Source organism: Marmota monax, unplaced genomic scaffold (assembly GCF_021218885.2).
Source record: "Marmota monax isolate L192 unplaced genomic scaffold, Marmota_monax_Labrador192_F-V1.1 WCK01_AAM20220418_F8-fsc00042, whole genome shotgun sequence".
NCBI classification, from domain to species: Eukaryota; Metazoa; Chordata; class Mammalia; order Rodentia; family Sciuridae; genus Marmota; species Marmota monax.
Genome location: NW_026693008.1, coordinates 1,567,849 through 1,595,100, shown reverse-complemented (window position 1 = coordinate 1,595,100; position 27,252 = coordinate 1,567,849).

Sequence of the window (27,252 nt, the reverse complement as noted above, 5' to 3'; positions counted from 1 at the left end):
GGTACCTTCTGTAAGCCACTGTTATTTGTAGATTTTCTGCTATTCACATTGAAATGTAGTCTAGTCCAGGACTGAATATCAAACACACACACACTGATTAAATTCTCCTCCTCTATCTAGTCATTCCACATGTTTTCAGACATTGGCATAATCATAATGGGAAAATAAGTTTTACCTTGAGAACTCAATGCAAGGAGAAAGATTACTACAAACCTGGGGAAAAGTCTGTAAAAGCAAAAACTATTTTCAGAAGAGCCTCATTAGCAATTAAGATGTGTTCATTTAAGACCAGGCGCAACGGCGCACGCCTGTCATCCCAGCAGCTCGGGAGGCTGAGGCAGGAGGATCGCAAGTTCAAAGCCAGCCTCCGCAACGGCAAGGTCCTAAGGAACCCTGTGAAACCCCATCTATAAATAAAGTATTTTTAAAAAGGGCTGGGGATGTGGCTCAGTGGTTTAATCCCCAGTACCAAAAGAAGTAAATAATAAAATGCATTTTATTTATTACTCCCTTAACCTACCCAGGAGTCACCATCTTGCAATACCAAGGTGTCCTTGGGAGTCGTGCAAGTTGCGGAAAGGGCTGTACCCTGGCAGGCCCAGGCTGCAGAGAGAGTGGCCTTGCACTGGCCACAGCGTCCATTCTCCGTCACTTAGCAAGGCCTGCCAGGAAAAGAGGAGAGGAAGGGGACACTAGGCTATTGCTCTGGTCACCCCCATTTCCCAGATGGGGAGACGGAGCATGGAGGGACGAGACCTCGGGACTGGAAGCCAGGCCTCCGCTTCTCGGTGCTGTGCTCATTCCATCATTCTGATCTGACTCCAGAAAATCTCACTGTAAACTTATGAAAGACCTCGGGGGAGAAAAAAGTCCCCAGTACTAACAAAATAAAATAGGCTCCTTTTTTGAGTCACATGGTGTCCTCCTAAAAAAGATAACACTGAGGTCCCAACCCCTAGTACCTCAGAAGGCGGCCTCATCTGGGAATCGGGTGATCGTTGACATGGTTCCTTGACAGGAGGAGATGCAGCAGTAGGGTGGGTCCCCCAAACAACAGGACTGCTGTGCCAGTGGGAAGGTGCAGCCAGGGGCCACAGGGACAAGGTCGTGTGGAGGCGGGAGACCGAGATACACCTACCAGCCAAGAAGGGGGCTGACATGCTCCAGAAGCAGGCAAGAAGGTGAATTCACTCCCCTACAGGTTTCTAAGAGCGCCTGGCCTGGTGGACACCTTGACCTTAGACCCTACGGTGGCTTAGATGTGAGGTGTCCCCCAAAGCTCATGTGTGAGACGATGCAAGAGTTTTCAGAGGTGAAAGGATTAGATGATGATGATTAGAGTTGGGATCTGATCATGGACTAACTGGGCAGCCACAGGCAGGGCGGGTGTGGCTGGAAGGGGTAGGCACCAGGGCCGTGCCTTTGGGGTTATGTTTTACCCCTCGTGAGCAGAGCTCTCTCTGCTTCCTGACTGCCCTGTCCTGAGCTGCTTCCCTCTGCCAGGCCCCTCTGCCATGATGTTTGGCCTCACTTCGGGCCCAGAGCCGTGGAGCTGGCAGACCTTGGACTGAACCTCGGAAACCATGAGCCAAGATAAATACTCCTCCGGTTCTTGTCAGGTCTACCCACGGCACAGCACAAAAGTGACTAAAGCAACTTCCAACCTGCACAGCCGCCAGACAAAATATTCCTGTTGCTCTAAATACCCGATCAGCAACAGTTTGTTCTGGTCTCCTTAGGAAAATCACCTAGGTCCCATTGAGACCGTCCACCATCAAGGGGGAGAGAGAGTGCTTAGTCACCTTGGAGACCATTACCACAATACCAACCCACACAGGGGGGGTTGCTGCCCTTCAAGCTGCAACTCCAACTCTTCCAGTGACCTTGGGCGATTTCCTTTCTTTCTCTTTTCCAATAAAAAGAGAGGGTTCCAGCAACAACTCCAACCCTTGAAGTTGGAGTTGAAGATTAAAGAGACAGCGTGTGTTAAAACACACAGCACGTAATAAAAGTTCAAAAATGTCATTATCGCCGTTATTATTAATTTTTCCAGGCGGATTTAAAGCCCAAAGAGAAAGAACGAGAGGCGAATTCACAAACTTAGCAGAAGCCTTAACAACCAACCTTCTCTTGTCCATGAGTCTTCCTCCAGAGGCTCCACAGCCACATGGGGCTCAGGACAGAACATACCCAGGAGTGTGTTGGCTCCCGTGCTGCTTTAAGGCCTTGAATGGAGACTTTCCAGGCACCAGGGTCCAGAGACCAAGTGAGTGTTATTTTCCTTTTGGCTTACAAAGGATTTCCAAGGCTGCGTCGGTAAACGGACAGCATTTCCAGGGCTGCATTAGTCAAAAATCCCTTTATCAGCAGTAAACATGAAAGTCAGCTCTTATCACAACTTCAAATAAAACTCCCAGCTACCAAGAACTTGTCATGTTCAGATAGAGATAGGAGCATTAGACAGGGTGGCTGAATCATGTGGATGCCGGGCTGTGAAGAAGTTCTTGAGCCCTGCCCACAGAGATGGAAAAGGGCTTTGAATTTCAGAAACCAAAGTTGATCCAAACACATGTCCGCCAAGCCCTGCACTCACTCTGCACTAGGGGAGGCCGTTCCAGTAGGACACGTTTTGACCACACAACCACGTTTTTTAAGGTTTGGTGCCTGGGATGGATTAGAAACCACCTGGAGACCTGGAGCCAAATCAGGGGAAACTCTGTGATAAATGATAGAACAGAAATAAAAGAGACAATAGAGTCTGTCTGTCTCCCGTTTAGTTGTCACCTAAAACGCTTTGTGCACTGCGAGAAAACAGGCTAGGAATGGCTGAAGAAACCATCTCCAATTTTATAAACTCCTGGGAGGGGAAAGGAGATGATGAGCAAGTCGCTCTTCTTTCACTCAAGAGAGGGAAACCGTCTTTCAAGGAAAAGCAGATTTGAAATAGAGAAATAAGGCTCCATTTGTCCACTCATCAGAGATGAAAGTCGGAAGGATGGTTGAACCCCTCCAAGAGTCCCAAATTCCAAAGAAGCCAATTAACCTCAAGCATAAGTGGCAGTAAGGTCATGCTGCTGAGCAGAAGGAGGGATAAAACGGAGATCAGGTCTCGGTAGGCCTTTAAAGGCCAGAGAAAGGTCCACCCCGTAGAAGTGGCCTAGCATAGACAGCAGTGGAACAGAGCCCCAAGGGGTCCATGGGAAGCCCAGGGGCCTCTGCTTGTCTTTCCCTTCCTTATCTGTAGAAACCACCCAACACCAAACAGGGTCCTCCAACAGACAGAGGAGACCAGGGGTGGGGGTGTGCCGCAGTCATCCCATCAAGATACCCCACCTGGGACATCAGTTACATCCTGGGGCAGTCAGACCTCCACGTTCAGGGCCTCCCTAGGTTCTGTGGCTTCTCTCATAAATGTCTGAATGGGAGGTGGAAACGCCCCTGTCTACAAAGAAATGCTTTATTCCACTACTTGTGTAATGCCAGATTCGTGGGACCCCCATAGACCTCCAGGAGCTGAATCCAATGCAATCACACAAAAGTCTTTATTGCAAGCTCGAGCCTGGATTCACAACCGTTTCCAATGCAGCGGTCCCAGGGAGTGAGTCCCAGTCCTTTGTTCAGTGAGATTTTATAGGTTTTGGGGGTACTCTATGCATCACAACATCACACAGCAAATCATTCCATACCACGGGAAAGTCAAACAACAACTCTGAATATTGATTATCACATTCACTGGCAGGAACAAGTAGGTAGGGGGTGATTGGTTAGTACAAGAGGGGGATTCCTTTGAACTGATTGGTTTAAGCCACGAGGGTAGTACGTGCTAAACTACATGGTTTCCTAAAATGTTATCAACCACCATAAACAACTGGGGGGTCATTTGGCATCCCAGGTATTTTCCCTGTCTCATGCTGATTGGTGGTTGCTAGGGGTTGCTATGGGTCCTCACCTAGCCTGACTGAGTCAGGGACACCTGGTGCAGCAGACCTTTCCTGTTATTTGTAGATAAACAACTCAGCAGGGTGGGTATGTGCCTAGGAGTGCTCTGTGGGTCTTTCCAAGGACAAGGGTCACGCTCCCTTCCTTGGACAGGATTTGCTCTGAGGTAGAGGCTGATTTCTCAAAAATGGAGTCACATCAGTTTCTCACTTGAACAAGTTGTTCCAGCCAGTTCAGTCAGCTAGAAAAAGCACATTTTAAGACAGCATGTGGTTAGCACAAGAGGATGATCATGAAAAGATCTAAATTGAATGGCGGAAGTTGAAGCTAGAAAAATCTGTGGTATTAGAAAATGACTCCAAAGATATTAGAACTTCTTAGTAGAAACTCTGAGAACGCCGAAGAGCCCAATACCAACCAGAGCTGCCCAGGCTGCTGTTTATAATGGCACGCTGGTGATCAGATCACAAGTAGGTGGCATTCTAGAGTAAGAGAGATCCTAGTCTTAAATCAGCCTGGGCTCTATTTCAGGACTTCCAAAGATACGTTTGTAGGGTCTCAAAACCCCTTTCTCAGTTCAATCATTTCTCTTTGGTCAATGATCCCCCAGCCTGGACTTTCTGATCCCCACAGGAGCACACCCAAATGAGAAGACTGGGGATAAAGCTTCTTCATCCTTGGCCCCCATCTTCTTACAGGTTATAAGGGGCAGTGGACAAGACCCTCATTCAGCCGCCATTCCCCCAAAGGACACAACCCATGGTGGATCCAAAGAGAAGCACAATTCACTAGCAATGCTAAAATTTAATCCCAATTGTAGCAAAACTACCGTGATGTTTTAGTTGGTTAGTTGGTGCCTCATACTATCACAAAGCAATATGTGGTTACCTGAGTTCATCCTTGCAACAGCACAACAAAGTAGATGCTGCTGTTAGAAACTCCACTTGGTACTTAAAGAAACTGAGGCTCAGAGAGATTTAGCCATTTGCCCAAAGTCTCACATCCAGACAGAAAATTTCTAGAAACTACATTCCTGACCACTAACTCAGCTACTCCCAAAGAGACAAAAAGGTAACTGAATCCATTTCTCATAATGAAACACATTCAGACAGCAAGGGCAGGAGTTGCATTGCAATCAGAACTTTAGATTCACATGAGGATACTTCGAAAGGAAATTATCCTCAGATGCTGGCTATAGAGAAGATCCTTAGTGTCAAATGACCTGGAACATCACTGTGTATCCCAGCTCCATGGTCAAGTTCAGGAGTAGATATAGAAAAGAACTTTCCTGTAAAAGGCTATGAGCAGGTCGGTAGAAATACATGTTCTACTCAGTGCCTGTGGTATTTTCAATTTAAAAATAAAATGCTGCCAAAACAGAAAAGTTGAAATTTTTCCCTACTCAGATTTCAGACTTTAATAAAAGAAGCAGGTTTGCCGATGTTATGGTTTGAACGTGAGATGACCCCAAAATCTCACGTGTGAGACGGTGCAAGAAGGTTCAGAGGAGACATGACTGGGTTGTGAGAGCCTTAACCCAACCAGTGAATGGACCCCTAATGGGATTAACTGGGTGGTGGCTGGAGGCAGGTGGGTGTGGCTGGAGGAGGGGGCATTGGGGGCGTGGCTTTGGGGTCTCTATTTGTCTCTGGAGAGTGGAGTCTCTCTCTGCTTCCTGGTCACCATGTGAGCTGCTTCCCTCCACCACACTCTACCTCCATGATGTCCTGCCTCCCCTCGAGCCCTGAGGAGTGGAGCCTGCTGTCTATGGACTGAGACCTCGGAGACTGTGAGCCTCCAGATAAACTTTTCCTCCTCTACAGTTGTGCTGGTTCAGTCTTTTAGTTGCAATAGCAAAAAAGTTGACTAAAACAGTAGACATTGAGGGCTGGGGATCTAGCTCAGTTGGTAAGTGCTTGGGTTCAATCCCCAGCACCACTAAAAAAAAACAAACCCCGTAGACATTGGCCATTCCCTCCATCCTGCCGCACTTGATCAGAGCTAATGAGCAACTTCTCTCATTTGTTTCCTACTGGGACCTCCTACAGCATTTGCGCATGTGGGCTGTCCTTTGGAGGAAAGGAGAAGTAATAGAGGAAAAGATTCTGAACCAGGAGGCACAGATAAAGGAATACAGGTTCTAGCTATGAGAGCAGTACCACCCCGCGATTCCCCATGTGCTCATTGGTTAGTTGGGCCACCCGGCTACGTACTATCTGAAGTCACCTAAATTTTAAAGCCAGACAGGAGATTTGAAGCATGATAGAGCAGAGAGAAGCGAGTTTTTAATGTCTCAAAGGCCACCTCAGCCAGGTCCCCCTGTGCCTGACCAAGTGAACTGTCCAGGGCTGGCGAGGTGACCCATCCACCCAGGAGGCCCAGAGAGAAAGCTTCTCAGGGTGTATCTAGAATCCTCCTCAGATAAGAAACAGCAAGTCTTCCCCCTAAAGGATCTGTGCATCTCCACTTCATCTTCCCATTCACAGGTGAGTGGGGTTTTGCTTCTTATTTACTCAGGCCTCTGTGCACACATTTATTAATTCAGTCAATAAATGTGGACGGAGCTCCAGGCCCTGTGCCAGGTACTGACAGACACCTGCAGGGCGGAACAGCAGGCAAGTGAGGAGGTAGATGGTGATTTCCCAGATGGCTGCCATTTTGAGGAAAGGCACGTGTGGTAATCTGAAGGTCACTTGCGGTCAGCCTGCGGGACCAGCACATCCTGTCTCTGGGAGGCATCCCAACTCTTCAGGAAAATCATACTTCACTGAACACTGAGGGTGGTGGGCTTTTTGATTAAAAATAAACACTTGTCTGAACTCCATGCCAAGACCAGACATTAGGCAAAATCTAGAAGGCTGATGAGATGGGGGGCTTGGGGAGGAAGATGCAGAAGAACAGATGAAGTCGTGCCAAGGCCTAGAGCTCCCTGGAGCGGCAGATGACTCATCTTCAGACCACCTGTCTGAGCTCACTAATGGCAACGTGGTGACAGCCTGTTCTACACAGGGTAGGAGGGAGTCTGGGCCACACAGCCTGTATTTCCATTCCAGTCTGGCCATCCCAAGGTGCCCAAAGCAAGGCCCTTCACCCAGGTGGGCAGACAAGACACATCCACCCCCCATGCCCAGGCCCCTTCCCCACACAGGAAATTCTCACACCGCTGCCACTTCGAGGCAGTGTACAATTGCTCTGTGACAACTGTGAGAAGGGACACAAATTCAGCCAGGAAAACGTTTGGTGGTCATTTCCTTGAGGACAGGGAAGGCTTGGTCTTTAAGAGGAAATTAATGTTCACTTCCCGGAAGTGAGGGGAAACCCTCGCTCAGTATTGGTAAAGGAAGGTGCCTCATCCCGGCCCCAGGGCCCCTTCCAAAGCAGCAGCAGCAACGACCGTCCATGTTAAAACAGTCAGAACCCGAACCTGCAACGCGGGCAGCTCCGCTCTCTAATGAAGGTGGTTGGAGTGCAAGGAAAGCTTTCCTTTTCCTAATTTTTTTTTTTAATTTTGTTGGAGTCCAGTGAAAATAAATGGAATCAATGAGTGAAACTAACAAAATATCCAATGAATGAAAACTAACAAAAATGTCCCTAAAAAAAAACAGACCAGTAGAGGAGGGGAAGGGGTTGAGGGAGAGGGAAGAGGAGAGAGAAAGAGGAAGTACTGGGGACAGGAAAAGGAGCAAGTGACCCTCCATGCGGGTATGATGGCATCACGATCAACCCCAATATTATGTATAACTACAATACACTAATAAACACTGGTAGAGTTTCCATGTCTCCTATGACCAAAGATGATTCTTTAAAAATCTGTTAAAGTAAGATATTTTAATAAACGTGTAAGTTAATATTTTCAAAAAGAAGAAAACACAGGCCTGAGTTCACAAACCAGGGAACCTTCATCGGGGTGTTATAGTCTTAATGTGGCTCCCCAAAATTCATATTGTGATCAAGTCCCCGATATGATGATATCCAGAAGAGGAGCCTTTGGAAAATGCCTGGTGAATAGGACTAGTCCCTTTATAAAAGAAGCTCCCAGGAGCTGCCTTTCTACCAGGGGAGGACACTTCCAGGAGGTCTGCTCCATGATCCAGGAAGCAGCACTCACCAGAGGCATCTGCAGACACCTTGACCTTGGAACTTCCCAGCCTCCTGAATCATGGGGATGAAACTCCTGTTGTGTTTAAGCTGCATGGTTCATGGTGTTTTGTTCCAGCTGCCTGAATGGAGTAGGGCCCGGGGGAAGAAGACCTTGAATTCAGAAACACCTCAGTCTCTGTTCAGATCCTAAGTTAGAGGCTGAGCAGCTGAGTGTCCTTGGAGAAATCACTTACCTGCTAGAAGTTTCCAATTTCTAATATGGAAGAAGAGAATGGTAAAATCTCCCTTCTCTCCATGGCCTTAACATATCAGAGCTGATGAACAAGCATCCGGCATGGTGTGTGGCACAGAGCAGGGGCACACAGATAAAATCAATGCCCTGGCATGGCCGAGACAGCAATTCAAATGAGAAACGGCTCTCACACACCACAGGGGTTGTGTAACAGGGTGCCAGAGAGAGACACTGAACCTTCAGCTATCGGCACAGGCTTTAAGAAATACAGGAGGGTGGAAGGGAGAAGTAAGACCCAAGAAATGTATCCAAAAATGCAGTTGTTGGATCAACACTGGTCCATTCAGTCATCTGTGTTGAATAACCATATCAGCCAAGAGCCAACCATGGAGTGATGGATACAAAAAAAAAAAAAAAATCAACTAGTTTGTGTCATCATGGAGAAGACAGGTAAAAAAACAAGTAGTAATTTTAAAATGTGGTGACCGTCCAGGAAAGCAGAGGATACCCTGGAAGTGTTTGCCTAACAAAGAATCCACTGGGAAAAGAAAAGAAGTTTATCCAGAGGTAGAGCCATCTCTGCAGAAATCTGCAATGCAGGGAGGGATTAGCAGGGTGAAGAAGGTGGGAAAACCCTGGTACACAGATCTAGAGGTGAAAGCAAAGGTTCAAAGAACCAGAAGAAGCCCAGCAGATTATAAAAAGCCACAATGAACACAAGGCCCGGTGTGGGGGGCTGAGCTCAGCCTAGGCCAGGTGGAGGGGGTGGGGCAGGCTCAGGAGAGGGTGGGTTCCAAACACAAGGGAGAAAGTATGCTGGTCAGCTTTCTGTCATGCTCACAAATGCCAGACAGAATCAACTTCATAGAGGAAAAAGTTGATTTTGGCTCAAGGTGTCAAAGGTTTCCATCCACGGTCGGTTGGCTGGGCTGTTTTGGGGCTTGCAGTGAGATGCAATATCCTGTAGGGAATATGAGGGTGAAGCAAAGTTGCTTACCTCTTAGCAACTGAGAAGTAGAGAGAGAAAGAGCAGCTGAATTAAAAGACCTCTCTGTTTTACTTGCAGAGTCAGATGCACCTCCAGCCACTTCCAAAAGGGCAAATCCCAACACCCTCTTGGAGAGCATGCACCCAGTGACTTTTCCCACTCAGTCCCATCATCTCCCAACACCACCACAGGTGGTGACCACATCAACACATGGACATTGTGGGGTCACTTATCCAAACAATACCAGAAAGCTATTGGGGAGATTTCAGTAGGAGAGTTATCTTTGGATAATGGGACCGTGGAAAATATTCAACCCCTTTCACTCTATGACTTTTTAAAATCTCTGTCATGAAAGAGTACTATTTATGTAATTTTAAAAGTTACTCAGTTTCTTTAAAAAGAAATAAATACAATACACTATACATCAAGTAGCTCTTTAGCATTACCAAGAAAGCAAACCTCCATTTGGAAAAGAGAAAAAGGTTGTAACTACAAGTCTTTGGCTCAAGGCATGAACAGAGCCTGAGGTTCAAGTCAGAAGGTTGAGCTCAGCTAAGACACAGGCGGTGCTCTGCAACCTTAAACATGATTGTCTCAGGGACAAATATCTCCAGCATGTCCAAAAACAAGGTGGAAGGAAGATTAGAGATCTCCTAAGTGGTTTCAAACAGTTTTAAGAAGATGACTTTTAAAAAAAAAATTTTTTTTCAAATGAAATCTTCAACACAAACTAGGTAGAAGGTTATTTGCAGGTTAAACATAGAGGGGAATATGGTAGAGATCCCAAACTAAGATGATTCCATTTCCTTCCTCCTACAGTATTAATTCTGGCCCCAGATGTGAAAATTTCAGAACAATTTGAAATTTACCTGCTAAGATTCACCATCAAAGAAACTGAAGCCCACAGAAAACTCGGAGGCATTAGCCCTGGGACAAATCTGCACCTGTTCCTGAGTTAGTGCAGAACAGGGCAAGACCCTGAAAACCTGTTTTGCATTCATTCTGGCTTCCTCTGCCAAAATAAAGGGGGGTATTTTTTTAAATTAATGCAAGAAATCATGGGGTTCAAGTTAAAGACTTGAGTGATAGCAGGGCATTTCTTTATGAACCTACCCACCTCATTTCCCAGGACCTGTCACATCTTCAGAAGGTCCACACAGCTGAGGACCTTCCTGGCAGCTCTGTATATTAATTCAGATTCCAACTCCTAAGGCTTAAACAATAACTGCACCAGGGTCTGACCTGCTCACCTAACAGGGAAGGCTAAGATCAGATGCTCCTGGCTGGACGAGGTTGTCAAATGACTCTCTCTTTCTGACTCTCCCTGCTCGGTTCTCTTCTGAACTGCTGCATTTGGAGGGCAGGATCTCCCCGCATCTGGTACCAAAAGTGGGCCACTGACAACTCTCAGCTTGTTTCTTGACATCTATGATCTTGAAGACATATTTCCAGCAAAAGTCCTCAGGAGGCATTTAGCAGCCTGAAATAGGACAGGTGTCCATCTCCAAACCAATCATTATGCCATTATGCTCCGGGGAAATATGAGCCTGAATTGATCCAGCCTGAGTCTCAAGTTCACCTCTAGAGCCTCAAAGTAGAATCATTCCCATCTGGGGTGCGGAATGGAGAAGACTGGAGTTAAGAGGTGTTTCTCCAAAGAAAGGGAAAAGGATATTAGGCCATCTGTTATGGTTTAGATGAGGAGTCCCCCGAAAGTTCACGTGTGAGACAATGCAAGGATGTTATGAGAGCCATAACCTAGGAAGAAGGCCCCTGGGGACATGCCTTTAGGGTTCATATATTGTCCCTAGTGAGCAGAGCGCTCTCTCTCTCTCTCTCTCTCTCTCTCTCTCTCTCTCTCTCTCTCTCTCTCTCCTTCCTGGATGCCATGTTCTGAGCTGTTTTTCTCAGCCCCACACTTCTATGATGTTCTGCCTCCTCTTGGACACAGAGCTATGGAGTCAGCCAACCATGGACTGAACCTCTGAAACAGTGAGCCAAAATAAAGTTTTCTTCCTCTATTTTGTGCTTGTCCATTCTTTTGGTCACAGCTGCACAAACCTGACTAAAACACTTGCAAATATAAGAGGTATCCTTGACACTTCATGTTATAACAAGTCATTTCCTAACTGGTGGGAGTGGGACCATCTGTGTAAAAGGGCAACCTCAGAAATAGACAAGATACAGCTCTTCCCTGCTGTGAAGAGTCAGTTACTGCTTATGGTCCCAATTTAATCAGGCCTCAATAAAATGAGGGAGTGTCAGAACGGAAGTGAAATGAAATTTTTTTAAAATCCGTGTTTTTACTCATAATCAGATGCATCATAAACCACTTCCAAAAAAAATGCAAATTCTAAGCCTGATACTGGCATTATTTAATATTTGGATGCACAGGGTTATTGTTATTATATCCACCTTCAGGATGAATAAAAGCTTTCTGTTTCCAGACATGAAACAAATTTTTTTTAACACCAAATTTTAAGGATTTTTTACAAAGACCACAGTGGAAAATGTTATGAGTATACATAATTACAAGAGAATTCATGGCTAAATTTCAAAAGGAATATATTATACTTTCAGAGCACAGAAAAAAATACCTCACACCTGCATTTGCCTTCCCTGGCCCTGGGCCTGGGGAATAAGGTCAAATGCATATTTCTGAGCTGTAGATATTTCTTACTCATTGGGTTTCCAAAAGGGCTCTCACATTTCTTCAAAGGTTTATCTCAGAAAACAGAGCTAAAGTATAATGAGAAAAGGCTGAAAGAAAAGCCCGGCTAGGGACATCAGGTGGCCTTGCAAAAGCGTATGAATGACAAAGTAGAAATCAACATCTGTTAGCACCTTTCATAATGCCACATGGAAATCCACTTAACTTCTGGCATCTGACAAGAAAGGGATTCTCTAGGTCCAGTAACTGGTAGATGCCCTGAGCATAAGCCATGGAGGGGCTGGGATGGAGAGTCTGGGATGGGGGTCTGGGATGGGGGTCTGGGATGGGGGGTCTGGGATGGGGTCTGGGATGGAGAGTCTGAGATGGGGGGACTGGGATGGGGGCTGGGATGGGGGGTCTGGGATGGGGGCTGGGATGGAGAGTCTGAGATGGGGGGTCTGGGATGGAGAGTCTGGGATGGGGGCTGGGATGGAGAGTCTGGGCTGGGGGGGCTGGGCTGGGGTTCTGGGCTGGGGGTCTGGGATGGGAAGTCTGGGATGGGGGGGCTGGGATGGAGGGTCTGGAATGGGGGTCTGGGATGGGGGTCTGGGATGGGGGTCTGGGATGGAGGGTCTGGAATGGGGGTCTGGGATGGGGGTCTGGGATGGGGGTCTGGGATGGGAAGTCTGGGATGGGGGGGCTGGGATGGGGGTCTGGAATGGGGGTCTGGGATGGGGGTCTGGGATGGGAAGTCTGGGATGGGGGGGCTGGGATGGAGGGTCTGGAATGGGGGTCTGGGATGGGGGTCTGGGATGGGGGGGCTGGGATGGAGGGTCTGGGATGGAGGGTCTGGAATGGGGGTCTGGAATGGGGGTCTGAGATGGGGGTCTGGGATGGGGGGCTGGGATGGGGGGGCTGGGATGGAGGGTCTGGGATGGAGGGTCTGGGATGGGGGTCTGGGATGGGGGTCTGGGATGGGGGGGCTGGGATGGGGAGCTGGAATGGGGGTCTGGGATGGAGGGTCTGGGATGGAGGGTCTGGGATGGGGGATGGAGGGTCTGGGATGGGGTCTGGGATGGGGGTCTGGGATGGGGGCTGGGATGGGGGCTGGGATGGAGGGTCTGGGATGGGGGGATGGAGGGTCTGGGATGGGGTCTGGGATGGGGGCTGGGATGGGGGGCTGGGATGGGGGCTGGGATGGGGGCTGGGATGGAGGGTTTGGAATAGGGGTCTGGGATGGGGGTCTGGGATGGGGGGATGGAGGGTCTGGGATGGAGGGTCTGGGAGGGTCTGGGAGGGTCTGGGATGGAGGGTCTGGGATGGGGTAAAAACAAAACAAAGTAAGCCCACTTGAAGCATCTTCTTCTCTTTGCTCTTCCTGCCCTGAAGGGAAAGATGACAGTCCTCGCCTGCTAATTCTCTATGGGACTGAACCATGCATGGGTAAGGGACCCAGGTCAAATCAGGATGAAAGGAAGGACATCTGTTAATGTTCAAAGTTGGTGCATTCCCCGGGCACTTTTAGAAACAATGCCAGCTTTGAAATAAGACTGGTCACTTTTTCCCTTCAGATATAAATGTTACCCTTCAAACTCGAATAATAGGAGCCAAACCTCATGCCACACTTAACGCTCGCGTGTGTTGGCCACGGAGAGTTCGGTTTTTAAAAACACGAGCTTCTCTACCAAGACAGTAGGAAGACAACAGATTGGAAAATTTCACTTAATTCGCGTACTGGATGGATCGACACTTAACACTGCACGTCCCCGAATCCAGTTGAGCAGAATCGCTGTCCTCATTTGGTTTACTCCTTCCATACAGAGAATTCCAAGAAATCAAATACTATGTCAATATTTTCCTTTTACCCATAAGACGGATCTGTGATTACCTCTCTAAAGCAGAGAATTCTCTGGAACCCTGGAGGTTTGTACATATTTTTTTTCCTCGAAGCCCCAAGCTTTGCTCATCTGGCTCACTTTTGGGGGGTGCCTAATAAATACCAGAGTACATAGGACGGCTCAGAGTACATACTGGGAATGCAAAGAGGAGCAAAAATTAACTGGCAGGAGAATTTGGGAGAGGAAAAAAAAAAACATAAAGAGACGATTCTAATCCACTATTGATAATAGGGGATCAGCAGAGAGAGGGAGGCAAACTTCTCCAGGCAAAGAGGATATTATTAGGGAAGGGTCACTGGGTAGGTGACCTTTGACTTGGGAGAGTTAAGTAAGAATTCACCAGGTGGAAAGTGGTGTTGAGCGGAGAGGACAGAACAAAGAGGGGGCCGCGTACATTCCAGACCCGAGAAAACAAGGGCACTTCATCTCCAGTGCCCACTCTGATTGATTGGGAGTGGCTGCTCAAAGGGGGACAGTAACAAAGACCTGTGAAGCTAGGTGGCAGATATTATCCATGTCCCAAGCCATAATGCACCTACAGTTTATCCAGTCCCACCCATAGTCTCGCTGGACAGTCCCCTCGCAGGCTGACAGCCCTGGCCCCAGTTCCACTACCTGCCACTTCCTGGCTGAGGATTTTCTCTGATTCTTTGGGAGCCCACGGGTAAGGCAGCCTGCAAGTACTGAGGCCACAATGACTCCACAGGAGAAGCAAGGAGTCCGTGGAAAAGACATAGCTTCCCCTTCCTACAATGAGACAGTTGCAAGTGCATCCTCCACAGGCCCCAAAGGCTTCTGGGGGTACTGAGCCCAGCTGCCCATCGCAGTCACTCAGGCATGAACATACTCTGTAGGACGCCTCTCTCTTCCCGGCCTCATTGAAGCCTCCAGGGATCAACTTTCAAAACATTACCCGTTAGTTACCTGTTGCCATATGATTATCTCAGATTTAGTATCTTAAAACAACACTAAGTATTTATTGTCTTGGAGTTTCTAAAGGCAGGAATGAGGAGATGTTCAGTTGGGTGGTTCTGGCTCTGGACCTCGCAGGGTGTGGTGTCAACTGAAAGCAGAATTGGGGCTGGGGGATCCACTTCCAAGATGGTACGTGCAGACGACTGGCAAGCTGGGCCCGGCTGTTACCAGCAAGCCCCACGACATGGCTTCCCTATGACATGCCAAGAGCACCTTCATGAGGTGGCAGCTGATTTCGTCCAGAGGAAGTAATCTAAGACTGCAAGGCAGGAGTCACAGCGACATTCACAATTTAACCTTGAAAGTCACACAGTAACACTGCTCTACTGTTTGTCCAAAGGCCGGCCTAGCGGGGCGTGGTGACACACACCTGTAATCCCAGCCGCTGGAGGCTGAGGCAGGAGGATCTTGAGTTCAAAGCCAGCCTCAGCAACTTAGCAAGGCCCTAAGCAACTCAGTGAGACCCTGTCTCTAAATAAAATACACAATAGGGCTGGGGATGGGGCTCAGTGGTCAAGGGCCCCTGAGTTCAATGCCTAGTTCCAGAAAAAAAAAAAAAGCCAGTCTCATGCAATGAAATTACACAAGGACAGGGATAGGACAGGGATGCCCAAGGGGAGTTAGGGGTCATTGGGGGACATTTTAGACACTAGGATCGTCTGAGGGTTTATAAGAAAAGCTGTTCCTGCTCCATTATTGATTTCCTCCTTGGCTGGGGCATGGGAAACGCCCTTACGCATATCCACCTCCAGGGGATCTATGACCCTGAGGTGTCTATATTTAATCTCTTAAACTTTCAGAGACAAGAACAAGGCTTAAACATTTATTTCCATTCTGGGTGCAATTCTTCCAAAATTAAGACAATCCCAATTTCCTACTAATTTATTCTTTAGAGAACTCATCTTGCTAAACAGGAATGGGTCGATACTTTCCCACTTTACCAGGAAACATCTTCAGATCTTTCAGTTTTGTTTACGATAAGGCTCAATTGCTTAGGTCACCAGTGTAAATACAAAATTCGAAAGACACGTTTCCCTCTAATTCGTAATTTATATGCATTCCTAAGCAAAGACAGAGTCACTGGGTGACAGCAACTGTAAATATAAATTACTCTTCAAGATAATCATATTCACATCCACATGGGAATTTCACCTAGTAAATCTGATCTCAACAAACAAGTGCTGCACCCAGATTCCTTCACACATATAAATGATATCTGATAATTCAGTGTACAAGATGACAGTTCTAAGCCATGCTCTTTGTCCTCTTGTGACAAACCTAAGATAAATATGTCCCAAATCGAATAAGTGTCAAATGGCCAGAAGAGTTTCATCAGGGGGAAGAGTCACATTTATCTGTGTTTCCATCTCTCCCTGAAGTAACTTGTCCATTCATTTCATGAACAATACCTTTCGTTTGTTCCCATGAAACGTTTAAATTATGATCCAGTTTCACAATTGTGCTTCCTCAGGTTTACCTCTTCCATTATACTGAGATCATACTGAAGTTAGTAAACACAGAGCAAAATATAAATACTTAAGAAATTTATCACCCCTTCTTTTTAATGACGTGCTGGTTATTTCTAACAGCAATTAAAGCCATCTTAGCAGGCTATTATCTTTCCATAATATATTATCGTGAGGCCAAGGGGATGGGAATATAATACTAATATCAGCATTAGAATAAATGTAAGCATTAAATAAACAAAGATGTTTATCTGGAAATCTACAGGCCAGGCCAGGCCAAGGATAACATCAAAATGCCACAGAACCGTTCAGGTTTAAAGCGTCCCTCTTGCTGAAAAGCTCGACTCTGGTTGATTATCACCTTTTATTATGACATTAGGCTACAAGAGTCTGAGTCTTTCTTTTGCAAGGACATACCAATCTCCCTTTAGTCATTCTCCAATTTAAGTAAAACATTGCTTAAACTCCGAGAGGCATAGACTTTACTTAGGATGCCAGGAGACAGGTTTTAATTAATTTAATCACAGTGAAATCTCTCAATCTAAAATAATTAGCAGTCCTTGGAGGACAAACCATTATCTGCTGAAAAAGTAATCAGTGGAGAGAGCCAGGCTGCAGAGTTAAAGATCTAAAATGAGGATTTTATTGTTGTTGATGGAGAGCGGGATCCTCAGGCCTGTATTATTCTATCTTACCTTACCCGTCTCTTTGTCTTTGCCAACCCAAGCTCAGTGTAAAACGATCAAAGCATTCTGGCTGTATTTAGGGGTGAATCCCTTCTCCATATGGTGTCCCTGAAGGAATCTGTTTTGTTTAGCTGGTTTATAACAGTGATATGTAACGGTCCCATTTTGTTTAATACGTATTTGCTGTGTTGCGAAATGGGTTGGCTCTTTTAAAAATATAAGTTAGTACTGGGTCCGCTGAGTCATCCATCCACGGAAGTCTCAAGAACATTTATTGACAACAGCTGGGATATGCCTTCATGTTTTGCAAATTAAAAACAGCTTTAATTGAGATAGAAGACACACAGCAGAAGATTGATCCTTTTTTTTTTTTTCGTAATTGTCCTTTATGAAGAAAACAGTTTCATTTGCGTGCTTTAATATAATGCAACATGTAAGTCACCTTCAGGTGAAAAGTCACTGAAGCTTGGATTCTCATCTCAAAATTTCTTAAGTCTAAACTTAACATTGACAAAATTTTATAAAGATTCCTGAAGTATGTAGATGGAGGGAACCATCTGATTCTATCCACACTCTTGAATCTGTCTGAGCATGATGTTTAACATGAATGTGACATTGTGCACCTTGCCTAACAGGATACATTCAGAGACCTCCCAAGGAACAGAAATGCAGGCCTGGGGGGTCTCAGCCTTGGGCCATTTTTTTAAATCATATCATGGAAATATGTACATTCTCATTCGGCGCATAAATCAAAACTGATATTTTCTGAAGCTTTGGGGGAAAAAAAGATTTAGTAGGACAAGATCAAAGCTTAAATTAGAAATAAAATAAATAAACAAACAATCTAAAGAGAAATAAGACAGCATAGAAAATGTTTCTCAGGAAGGACAAACCTGACTCCCTAAAGGCAGAGAATAAACCGTGTGCAAGGTGGTTACTTGGGTTCATTTGTTGTTATGATGAGCAGGCCGACAACCTACTGTTTTCTTTTATTCGTTCAAGTTTTGGGAGCTGAGAAAAAGTATCCCTGATATGGAATCAGTTCCTGCTAGGTAGTGTGTCAGAATCATGGGGGAACTTGGGAGGAGACAGAGCAGAAATAAAAAGGAATATAAACTACAGGAAAAAAATCCAAATTCTGCATGGATACATTTAATTTTATACAAATAAGACCTCCAAGAAAAAGTTCAAGAAATTTAGGATCATTTAACTCTAGAGAAAAGAAAGCCGTTGAGATCATTTTCACTAACTCATTAGTCACTAATCAACACTTTTGTTGAATGACGCAAACTAAGAAGTACTATGGCCATACTGTTTTCCATGTCTAGTGAGGATAGACCAGAGGGAATTTGGGATTAATAAATAAATAAATAAATAAATAAAAGCATGAAATGTTGAAGAAATTCGGCAGAGATTCTCATAAAATCTATTTGAAATCATTTTTATTTTTAAGGAAATATTTTCTAAAAAATATTAAGGGATATACTAAATGAATTTTTGTAAGTTTCTTCCTTTCAGCACATTTTTTTAAATAAAATTCATGCTGGAACAAAAACGATATTGTGAAGAACACTAACAGGATCATTTGGGTTTCACTCCACATCTGTACGACTTTAGCTCACAAGATATTTTTTTGTGTGTGTGTTTTGAATAGTAGATGCATGAATGCAAGGAATAATGACCTGCTTGGATGTTATTTTTAATTTGACCTCGCGATCAAGTGAGACTTGAACACAAGTGGGTTCATCTTGAAGACTGTATAGCATTATAGGTTATTTGAGGTTTTTGCTTTAAATATAAAGTATTGTTATTTAGTTGTAGAAACTTCCACAGAGAGGATCTGAGAGATTGAATATTTTGGAAAATAGACCTCCCATTTCTTAAGCAGGAGGCTTCTGAAATTGATGCAACTGCATGTTAGCCGGAGGATGATGGCCAAAGAATGAAACTTCTCTGGGGATTGGGCTATGGGTGAATTCCAAACCCGCCTTTCTCCATCCAAAGAAAGTACTAGTCTGCTGGTTTTTCTACACATCACAGTTGTAAAGCTTTGAGTTTTCACACCAACCTGAGCTCGGGAAGTGGGTGAAACCATGGCAAGTTTTAAAACGCTACAAATCTCACAGTTCTTATCAAGCTTCAGATACTTTTGTTGAAGGAACACTCCCCAGATGGTTGTAAACCTTTAGTTCAAATTCAGAGTCACCGGTGGACAGTTGGTTTGGGTTGGTTGGTTTCTTTTTTTTTTTTTCTTTTTCTCATTTCTTCTCTCGAGGAGTGAGTTTTTAGAGATCCTTAGTCTACCATTTCAAGAGTTGGACCAATGCCATTGTTTTATAAGATTCCTACTCCAGAATTCTGAAAAGCATGCACAAAGGTAAGAGTTTGAGCCCGTGGGAAATTTACTTAATAGGCAGTGGGTGCCCCAAGAGCTCCCTAATCCTGACCCTCTCCTTTCTCCATTCCTCACAATGCTTATTCCCCAGCACTCAATGATGTCACATCACTGCTCCCAGATAGGAACAGAATATCACAGGTGAATACATTCAAATCTCTGCAATTTAAAGAGGAGAGCAAGACGTAGTTGTCAATTAGTAAAAGAACATCAAAATCCATGTAAACCTAAAGAATCTGAAATATGTTTGAGTGACATGGCACTTTTAGAATTCTGCTTTTCTCTTTGCTTACTAAGAATTCAGAAACAAATAGTACTGGAAGTGCTTTCCCTGTATGAAGCATGCAAGTTCATTACTGCCTTTCTTCATAAAACCGACTGGGGAGCGTGAGGAGGGAGATTCCCTGTGTGTGCTCCTTTTTCCATGCCCACAGGATGTCTCAACAGCATGCAGCCAAAGAAGGGCATGTCGTGGCAGCCTCCTCGAGAGATGAGGCAAAGTGCTGAGAAAAACTCTTTTAGACTTGCCCTAAAAAAAAACTTAACCCTTTAGTATGATAAACAGCATCTCAGGTGTTGCCACCAAATTCTCTGAGGGGGAAGAGGTCTCACTGATGACATAATTTATATATTATATTAAGTATATATTAATATTATATATTATATACACACATATACATAGAACACATATTATATATATATATATATATACATATATATATATATATATAGTAAGTATATATGAATATATATGTGTATCTACACATAGAGCTATAAAATTAGAGACTGGATTTTGTAGGGATTAAGGTTTTTGTTTTTGTTTTTGTTTTTTGGTTCATGAGTGTAACCAATTATATCCAATTTCCAAGGTTATGTGGAATATAAACATTTGTGGAAAGTCCTGTGTGACATCACAACATTTCAACATGATTATTATACTCCACCATACATTACAGAGCAGCTTCATGAACCCCAGGGAATCTATCCCTATCACTTCCCAAATGGATTGGTGCTGTTAGTGGAAGGGAGCAAGATTTATTCCCTTTGAGCTTTCACCAAATATCAGCAGAACTTGCTCCTTTTGTCTGTCTAACCTAGACACTGAAAGTAGAGGCTGCTTCAGGAGTGTCTGTATGGGCAAGCTTGGAGACAGAATAATGGTGTACTATGTTCCTTCCTTTTGGATTCAGCTAATTGCCAAATGACATTTTAATAAGCACCTGAGGTCGGACAAACTGACTATTTATATTAAAATCAGCCCCAAGCTGTAGAAAAAGAATTCTGGCTATAGAATTCGGCAGAGACGCCCTGATACCAAGCCCCAACAAAACAAAGACACCCCAATCACTGCCTGGCTTTGAAGTCCATACCCAAGGCTGGAACAAGGAGAATTCCGCCCACCCACCCCCCTCCCCGGTGCTATTGAAATTCTCGTTAGAAATTTCAATTTTCGTATTCAGTATAGTCCTCTGTTTTCATTTATCTGAACTTGTCCCATTTAGATGATGGGGTTGTGATCGTCCAGCAAACCCGTTTCAAGGTCTCTGCCCTTTCATCTTCCAAGTGGCTTTGGGGCATGGTCCTCAGCACAGCCATCCATTTCATAAGGAGATCAGATGATAACATGACTTGGTGTCCCTTGCACAAACATCCTGCTAACCAGGACGGGGTAGTGAATGTTTCGGTGGCACCTGAGGCCTACAAGTCATCTCTGTAAATCTTTCCATCCAAGGAAATCAACAGAGGCTTTCAGAAAGCCAGAGTCCCCCTGTTCCCTAAGAAGCTGAATGCACTGGGGGGAAGGGCTGCTGGAGGATCCCCCGTCTGTGCAAGTACCTGGCTACTCAGTCCTGGGGTCAGACCTGCAGAACGAATCCTCGGAGAAGACAATTTTCCTCCAAAACATGCAAGTCAAGACCTTAGTCAAGGAGGCCTTGAATGAACTCCTAAGTCTTACTTACTGTCTTAATGTACAAATGGGAATGGGAATGGCACTCCACCAAGAGGTAACAATGCAGAATACACACCCCAATGACTGGCTCAAGGTCCATGCCCAACAAATGGTAGCTCTAGAGTGAACGGCTAGGTCAGAGATGGTGGTAGCCGTTGATACTGCACATCAGCCAGCACCCAAGTTTGCCCCAAGAGCTCCCTAACCCTCTCCTTTCTCCATTCCTTACAACACTTATTCCCCAGCACTCAATGATGTCACATCACTGCTTCCAGATAAGAACAGAATATCACAGTTGAATACATTCAAATCTCTGCAATTTAAAGAGGAGAGCAAGAAAACTGTGAATAAAATCCTCTGCGGGGCCAACAGAAACATACAGGTGTCAATGCATTTAACCAGAGCACCATGTTTTTCCTTCTTTTCTAGTTGCCCAAGAGGAAGGAAAGAATGAGACCAAGTAAACATGTAGAAGGAACAGAACTCCATTCACAGCCAACCTGCGTAGATGGTCTTGTGGAGTCCATTCCCGGCTCTCTACACCGAGAACCTCTGGAGATTTCCACGAGCGCCGGAGGGTTAGACTGTGATACAAAACAGCATAGAAGTCCTCTTGCCCCCCCAGCCCTCCTCTTAAATTGGTAGATGAATCTGACTGCTCATCGGTGAATTAAGATATTTATTCCCTGCCCAAGGGTTATCCCACTTACTAGATGACAAGAAAACGCATTTGAAAACCAAATAGAAACATTTAATCACAAATCACATGGGAGAAGTGACCAGATAGAAATTGGGGATAGGGGAACTCTGACAAATTAAATTCTAAGATTTTTGTGTTCGGGGTGTGGTTTTATTTTAAAGGTGCAAGTATGAATGGCTTAAATAATACTTTTGAGTAGTTTATATAAGGAGAGCCACCTCTGATGGGAGAATAATCAGACACAAGTTGCTGTCCTAAGATTCAGATTTAAATTCCATCTCTGGCTCTGATGAGCCGTGTTATCATGGGAAAGTTGATTAATTTCTCTACATTCAGTTCAGCTTATAAAAGGAGAGAACTTGATAACCTATTTTCTTTTGTCCAGGACCATTTTCAAATCTTCACAAAGCTAATCAGAGTTTATAAACGCAGGGGTGTGCCAAGATAACAGTAAGAGTCTTCTTCACAGATAACTCCAGTTAACAGCTCGTAACGTTCCTACAGATGAGATTAAGACTCATATTTTACCAAAAACAAGGATTCTACTATACCTGCTATAAAACAATAGCTTTGCTTTTCCTAATAATATTTCCTGAGCTTCAAGTGATTGAGGTCAATCTACTGCATCTTTGTAAATAATTTGTGCCATTACCTTGGGCCATGATTTATTTAACTTTTCATCTATTTGGAAATTTGGGTTGTTTCTATTTTTTTTGTTTCTTAGCTGATACAGAAAAAACAGTATGAACTTTGGCTCATGCCACTCTTGACAAGGGGTTTCGTGGGCTGCATCTGTGCATGCACAGGGGGTGAAAACTGACTTTCTTCTCTCCTAGACCACACTTGTTAGTCTCAAGGAATGTACAGAGAGATTCAGCAAGGGATGCTAAACTCCGACTCACCTTCTCTCTCTCTCTCAAAGTAAGTAGAGAGGCAAAATATAATGACAGAAATCCACACTGAAGCTTGCAGAGCAGTTTCCAGAAGGTGTTATTTAATATCATCAATAATGGGATACAGTTGAATGTGTCAGACCCCTCTGAATTTCAGAGAAATATTTGGAAATGGATGAATGTGAATAATAACAACGGAATGACCTCATGGGGGAGGGGAAGAGATGTTAATTACCTACAGAAAAACATGCCAAGCTCAGCCGGGAAGGAAAAAACAAATCTCCTTTTCTGACTGCTACAACTGAGTGAAGAGAATAATTCAACTTCAAAGCCCAATCCAAATGAGAAAAAGAATTTTTTTTTTAACCACTCATCGTAATTTAGGAGGAAAAAACAGACAGTTTGCTACGGAATTTAATCTCCTGATTCGGGATCATGGCACCGACTCAATAGAGGACCATCATTTATAGTATTGCCTATGAGGTAATGAAATTTGCTACTGGAGAGTTTACAACTTCCTGCATTTAAGAACAAAGGTCCCTAAAAAAACGAGATGTCATTTCGGTGGTGTGCGCCTCTTTCAACTGCACATGACAGCAAGCCAACAAATCATGGTAATGAAAACCAGATAATTTACTACAAAGGAAATGGAAAATATGACGGATGGCATGACCACCTGTCCCTGAAGGTGGAGGATCAGTGGAAGAAGAGGAGGTCCGGTCATCAGGGCACGACCACCTTCTTATTTTCTTCCACTACTGTGTGTACCCAACAGTCCCATTCTCCTGACAGGGAAACAGGCATGGGACCTGTACTCTACAGCCACGGTCTGACCTTACCTAGGGATGAGATAGACTTCTTTTTTTTTTTTTAATATTTTTACCTTTTTAAAAATTTGCTCTAATTAGTCATACATGCCAGCAGAATGCATTTTGGTTCATTGTACACAAAGGAGCACAACTTTTCATTTCTCGGGTTGTACACAAGATCGCACCACTGGGCACTCATACATGTACCTAGGATGATGCTGTCCATCTCATTCCACCATCTTTCCTGCCCCCTCCCCTTCTCTCCCTCCCCTCTGCCCCATCAGAGTTCCTCCATTCTCCCCCCCCACACACACACATATACACACCCATTATGGATCAGCGTCCACTCATCAGAGAGAACATTTGGCCTTTGGTTTGAGGGGATTGACTTACTTCACTTAGCATGATGCTCTCCATCTCCATCCATTTACCTGCAAATGCCACGATTTTATTCTCTTTTAATGCTGAGTAATATTCCATTGTGTATGTACACCACAGTTTCTTTATCCATTCATCTATTGAAGGGCATCTAGATTGCTTCCACAGTAAGATACATTTCTGACACATGAAAGAATTGTTTTCAAATTAATGAATTATTTCTACATCAGATTTTTTTTGAAAGGAAAGATTAAGAAAAGCATAATGAGGCTGGGCGCAGTGGTGGCACATGCCTGTAATACCAGCGGCTCAGGAGGCTGAGGCAGGAGGATCGCTAATTCAAAGCCAACCTCAACAATTTAGTGAGACCCTAAGCAACTCAGGGAGACTCTGTCTCTAAATAAAATACAAAATAGGGCTGGGGATGGGGCTCAGTGGTCAAGTTCCCCTGAGTTCAATCCCTGGTACTAAAAAAATAAAAAGGCTCCCTAGACCCCTACACCCATCTTTGTGGCACCTGTCATCTTTCCCACCAAGAGATGGAGTCAGTCCATTTCTGCAGCCTTTCAACTTGAAAGCAAGCAAGCAGGTGGGCAAAGCAAAGCATAATGAGGAAATTGCCAAACTGCAGTCTTTGAAATGACACAACATTGTGTGTTTGGGGGAACCTCCTGCGAAGGGGCAAAGAGATTCCCAGAACCATTCTGGTGGGGCCAATTAGTCATCCCAATCAGTGTGTTCTTTCTCTAAAGCTGCATCACTTAGAAAGTTCTAGAAAGTGGTATATTTAAGGAGCCTAGGGCAGAGTGTTTTATAAAAACTACACAGTTTTATGGCCTTGAAATTATTTATATTAATGCACTCTGCAGGAAATCTTGAGTCTATAATAAGGTCATATAACAAAACACTCCAACTGAAGTCTTTATGATTTCATAACACTGAATATTTACTTTCTCAGTATTACATTCGTAAACCAACAGTATTCTGAGTTTCTAAGATTCTCAGCGCTGTAGAATTATGCCTGTTAGTGTGAAACCTCCAATGTGGCAAAGAAGTTTTACTTTCTGTAAATCTCATAAAAATGCTTATCTTAGGCAAAACTATTTCCCTTAAACATGTGTCACTAAAGGAGTTTTAGTGTTGTTTTCCATCAAACAAGTGTTGGGAGCCTGGTTCTCAGTGTGGCAATGCAGGGGGTTAGGACTTTAAAAAGTAAAGACTTGTGGGAAGTTCTTAAGCCAACTAGGTACACACCCTCTGAAGGGATTGTACTACCTCAGTCTCTTTCCAGCTTCCTGTTTTTGCATGTTCTCTCACACCCTGCTCACACCACCACCATGATGTAAGGCAACCAAAGGGGCCCTTAAAAGAGGTGAGCACAATGCCCTTGAACTTCTAAAACTGTGAGTTACAATAAACCTCTTTTCTTTATAAACAGAGCCTGCCTCGGGTATTTTGGTATAGTAGCAAAAATGGACTAATACACCACGTTAGAGAAAACTCGAGACTGGATGTTTTCTGTTGTGACCTACCTGATGTCCATGTTTTACATGTTGATTTTCCTGGAGAAAACAACCATCCCATAATGTCAACAAGGCAGTGTTCATCACCTCTACAGCTTCACAGCTGACATGAGATCCAAGTCTGACCAATCACAGCATCCCATCCCTGGAGCCATAGTGATTAGTTCAAGGATAAACAAAGGAGCCCAGGCGGAGGCTGGTTTATAGCCAGGGAGTTTCAGTGCCAAGACTCTATTTTGAAAGAGAGATGCTCTGTTTCCATGGGTATTGCTTTTAATTAATGCATACCTTCCCAAGCAAGCCTTTCTTAATTGTGTTTTTGGCCTCTTTCTCAATTTGGAAAATAAGAAGCTTTGGGAAAATAAAAGCAACCTCAAACTTGGATAGTTCACTTTCACTGTTTTTTCCCCCCCTCATGCTTTAATCATTTCTAACCCCCTTCAGGTTACTAGGCATTTTTTTTTTAATTTTACTTTGGCCAGATTGTTCCATGTCTTATTCTTTTATAACCCCAGTATCCAAGAACCACTCAGAGAATAGAAGAAAATGTTTTTGCTTCAAAGAATCAAAATCTAGGCAGCATGTAGGATTCAGTTGGAGAATTTCTTGCATGTTCCTTACAAAAACAACAAAACAGAAAGAAAGTGGAACAGCTACAATCCAAAAAGCAGTCAACCCACACCTCTTCTTTTGCCTTAAAGTCTGGCAGGGCACCTTGCAAAACAAAGTATTTACTGTCAGGGGGAAGTTTATGTGTCGGAACTCTTTCTCTTGAATGGAGTTGAAAGCTAAACTGAACTGACTTAAGTCAGAGAGAGAGACAAGCTATTAGCCCACTCACTATTGGCAATGTGGAGGTTGGGTTAGGGCATAATACAATATTCAGAGGATGCCATTCAGGCCCATTTTTTTACTCCCTCTCTCTATTTGCCACCCTGTTCACTATATGACTAGGACCACAAACATCGAGGTTCAATTGCCCCTTTGAGCCAGGAAAAGAAAACACGGGTGTGAAAATTCCCTGGTACTTTAAAACAGGCTTTGACTGCACCAATGAATTAATGAATGACCCCATTTCTTGATTTTATAGTTGCTTTCTGATTAGAATCCCTTGACTCATCAGGGCATCCTGAGCTGGTGACTTCTAATCACAGCCTGTCACTCCAAAAGCCACAGAGCGAGGCTGATAGGAGCCCGAGTGTGTGTCCAGCCCTAGTGCAATCAGGAGCCATGTGGCATCTCTCAGAGGCTGTAGGGCAGAGCCTCTAAGAGGCAGAGGGGCAGGGAGGGGACAATAGATCTCTCAAGCACTCCAGCCCCCACCACAGCACACACACCTTTGAAGACCTTGGGGGTCCTGTCATACCAAGCTATTCTCCCATGTGGTGTAAGAATGGAGAGAAGGTTGAACAACTTGCACAGAGGACCCGATTCCCGCTTCTCCCGTGTACTCCCAAAGTGCAAGGTTCATTCCAGACCAACAAAGAAGGACCAGAAACCTCTCTGCCCATGCTAAACGTCAACACGTCCAGTGCATCTCTTGGCTAACGCGAGGGGAGTTTGTAATTCGTCCCCCCAGACATTGAGATACAACGAGTTCAAACCTTGGCTCCTTCAGTTGGCGCTGGGTTACCTTGGGCCAGTCCCTCCACCTCTCTTTGCCAC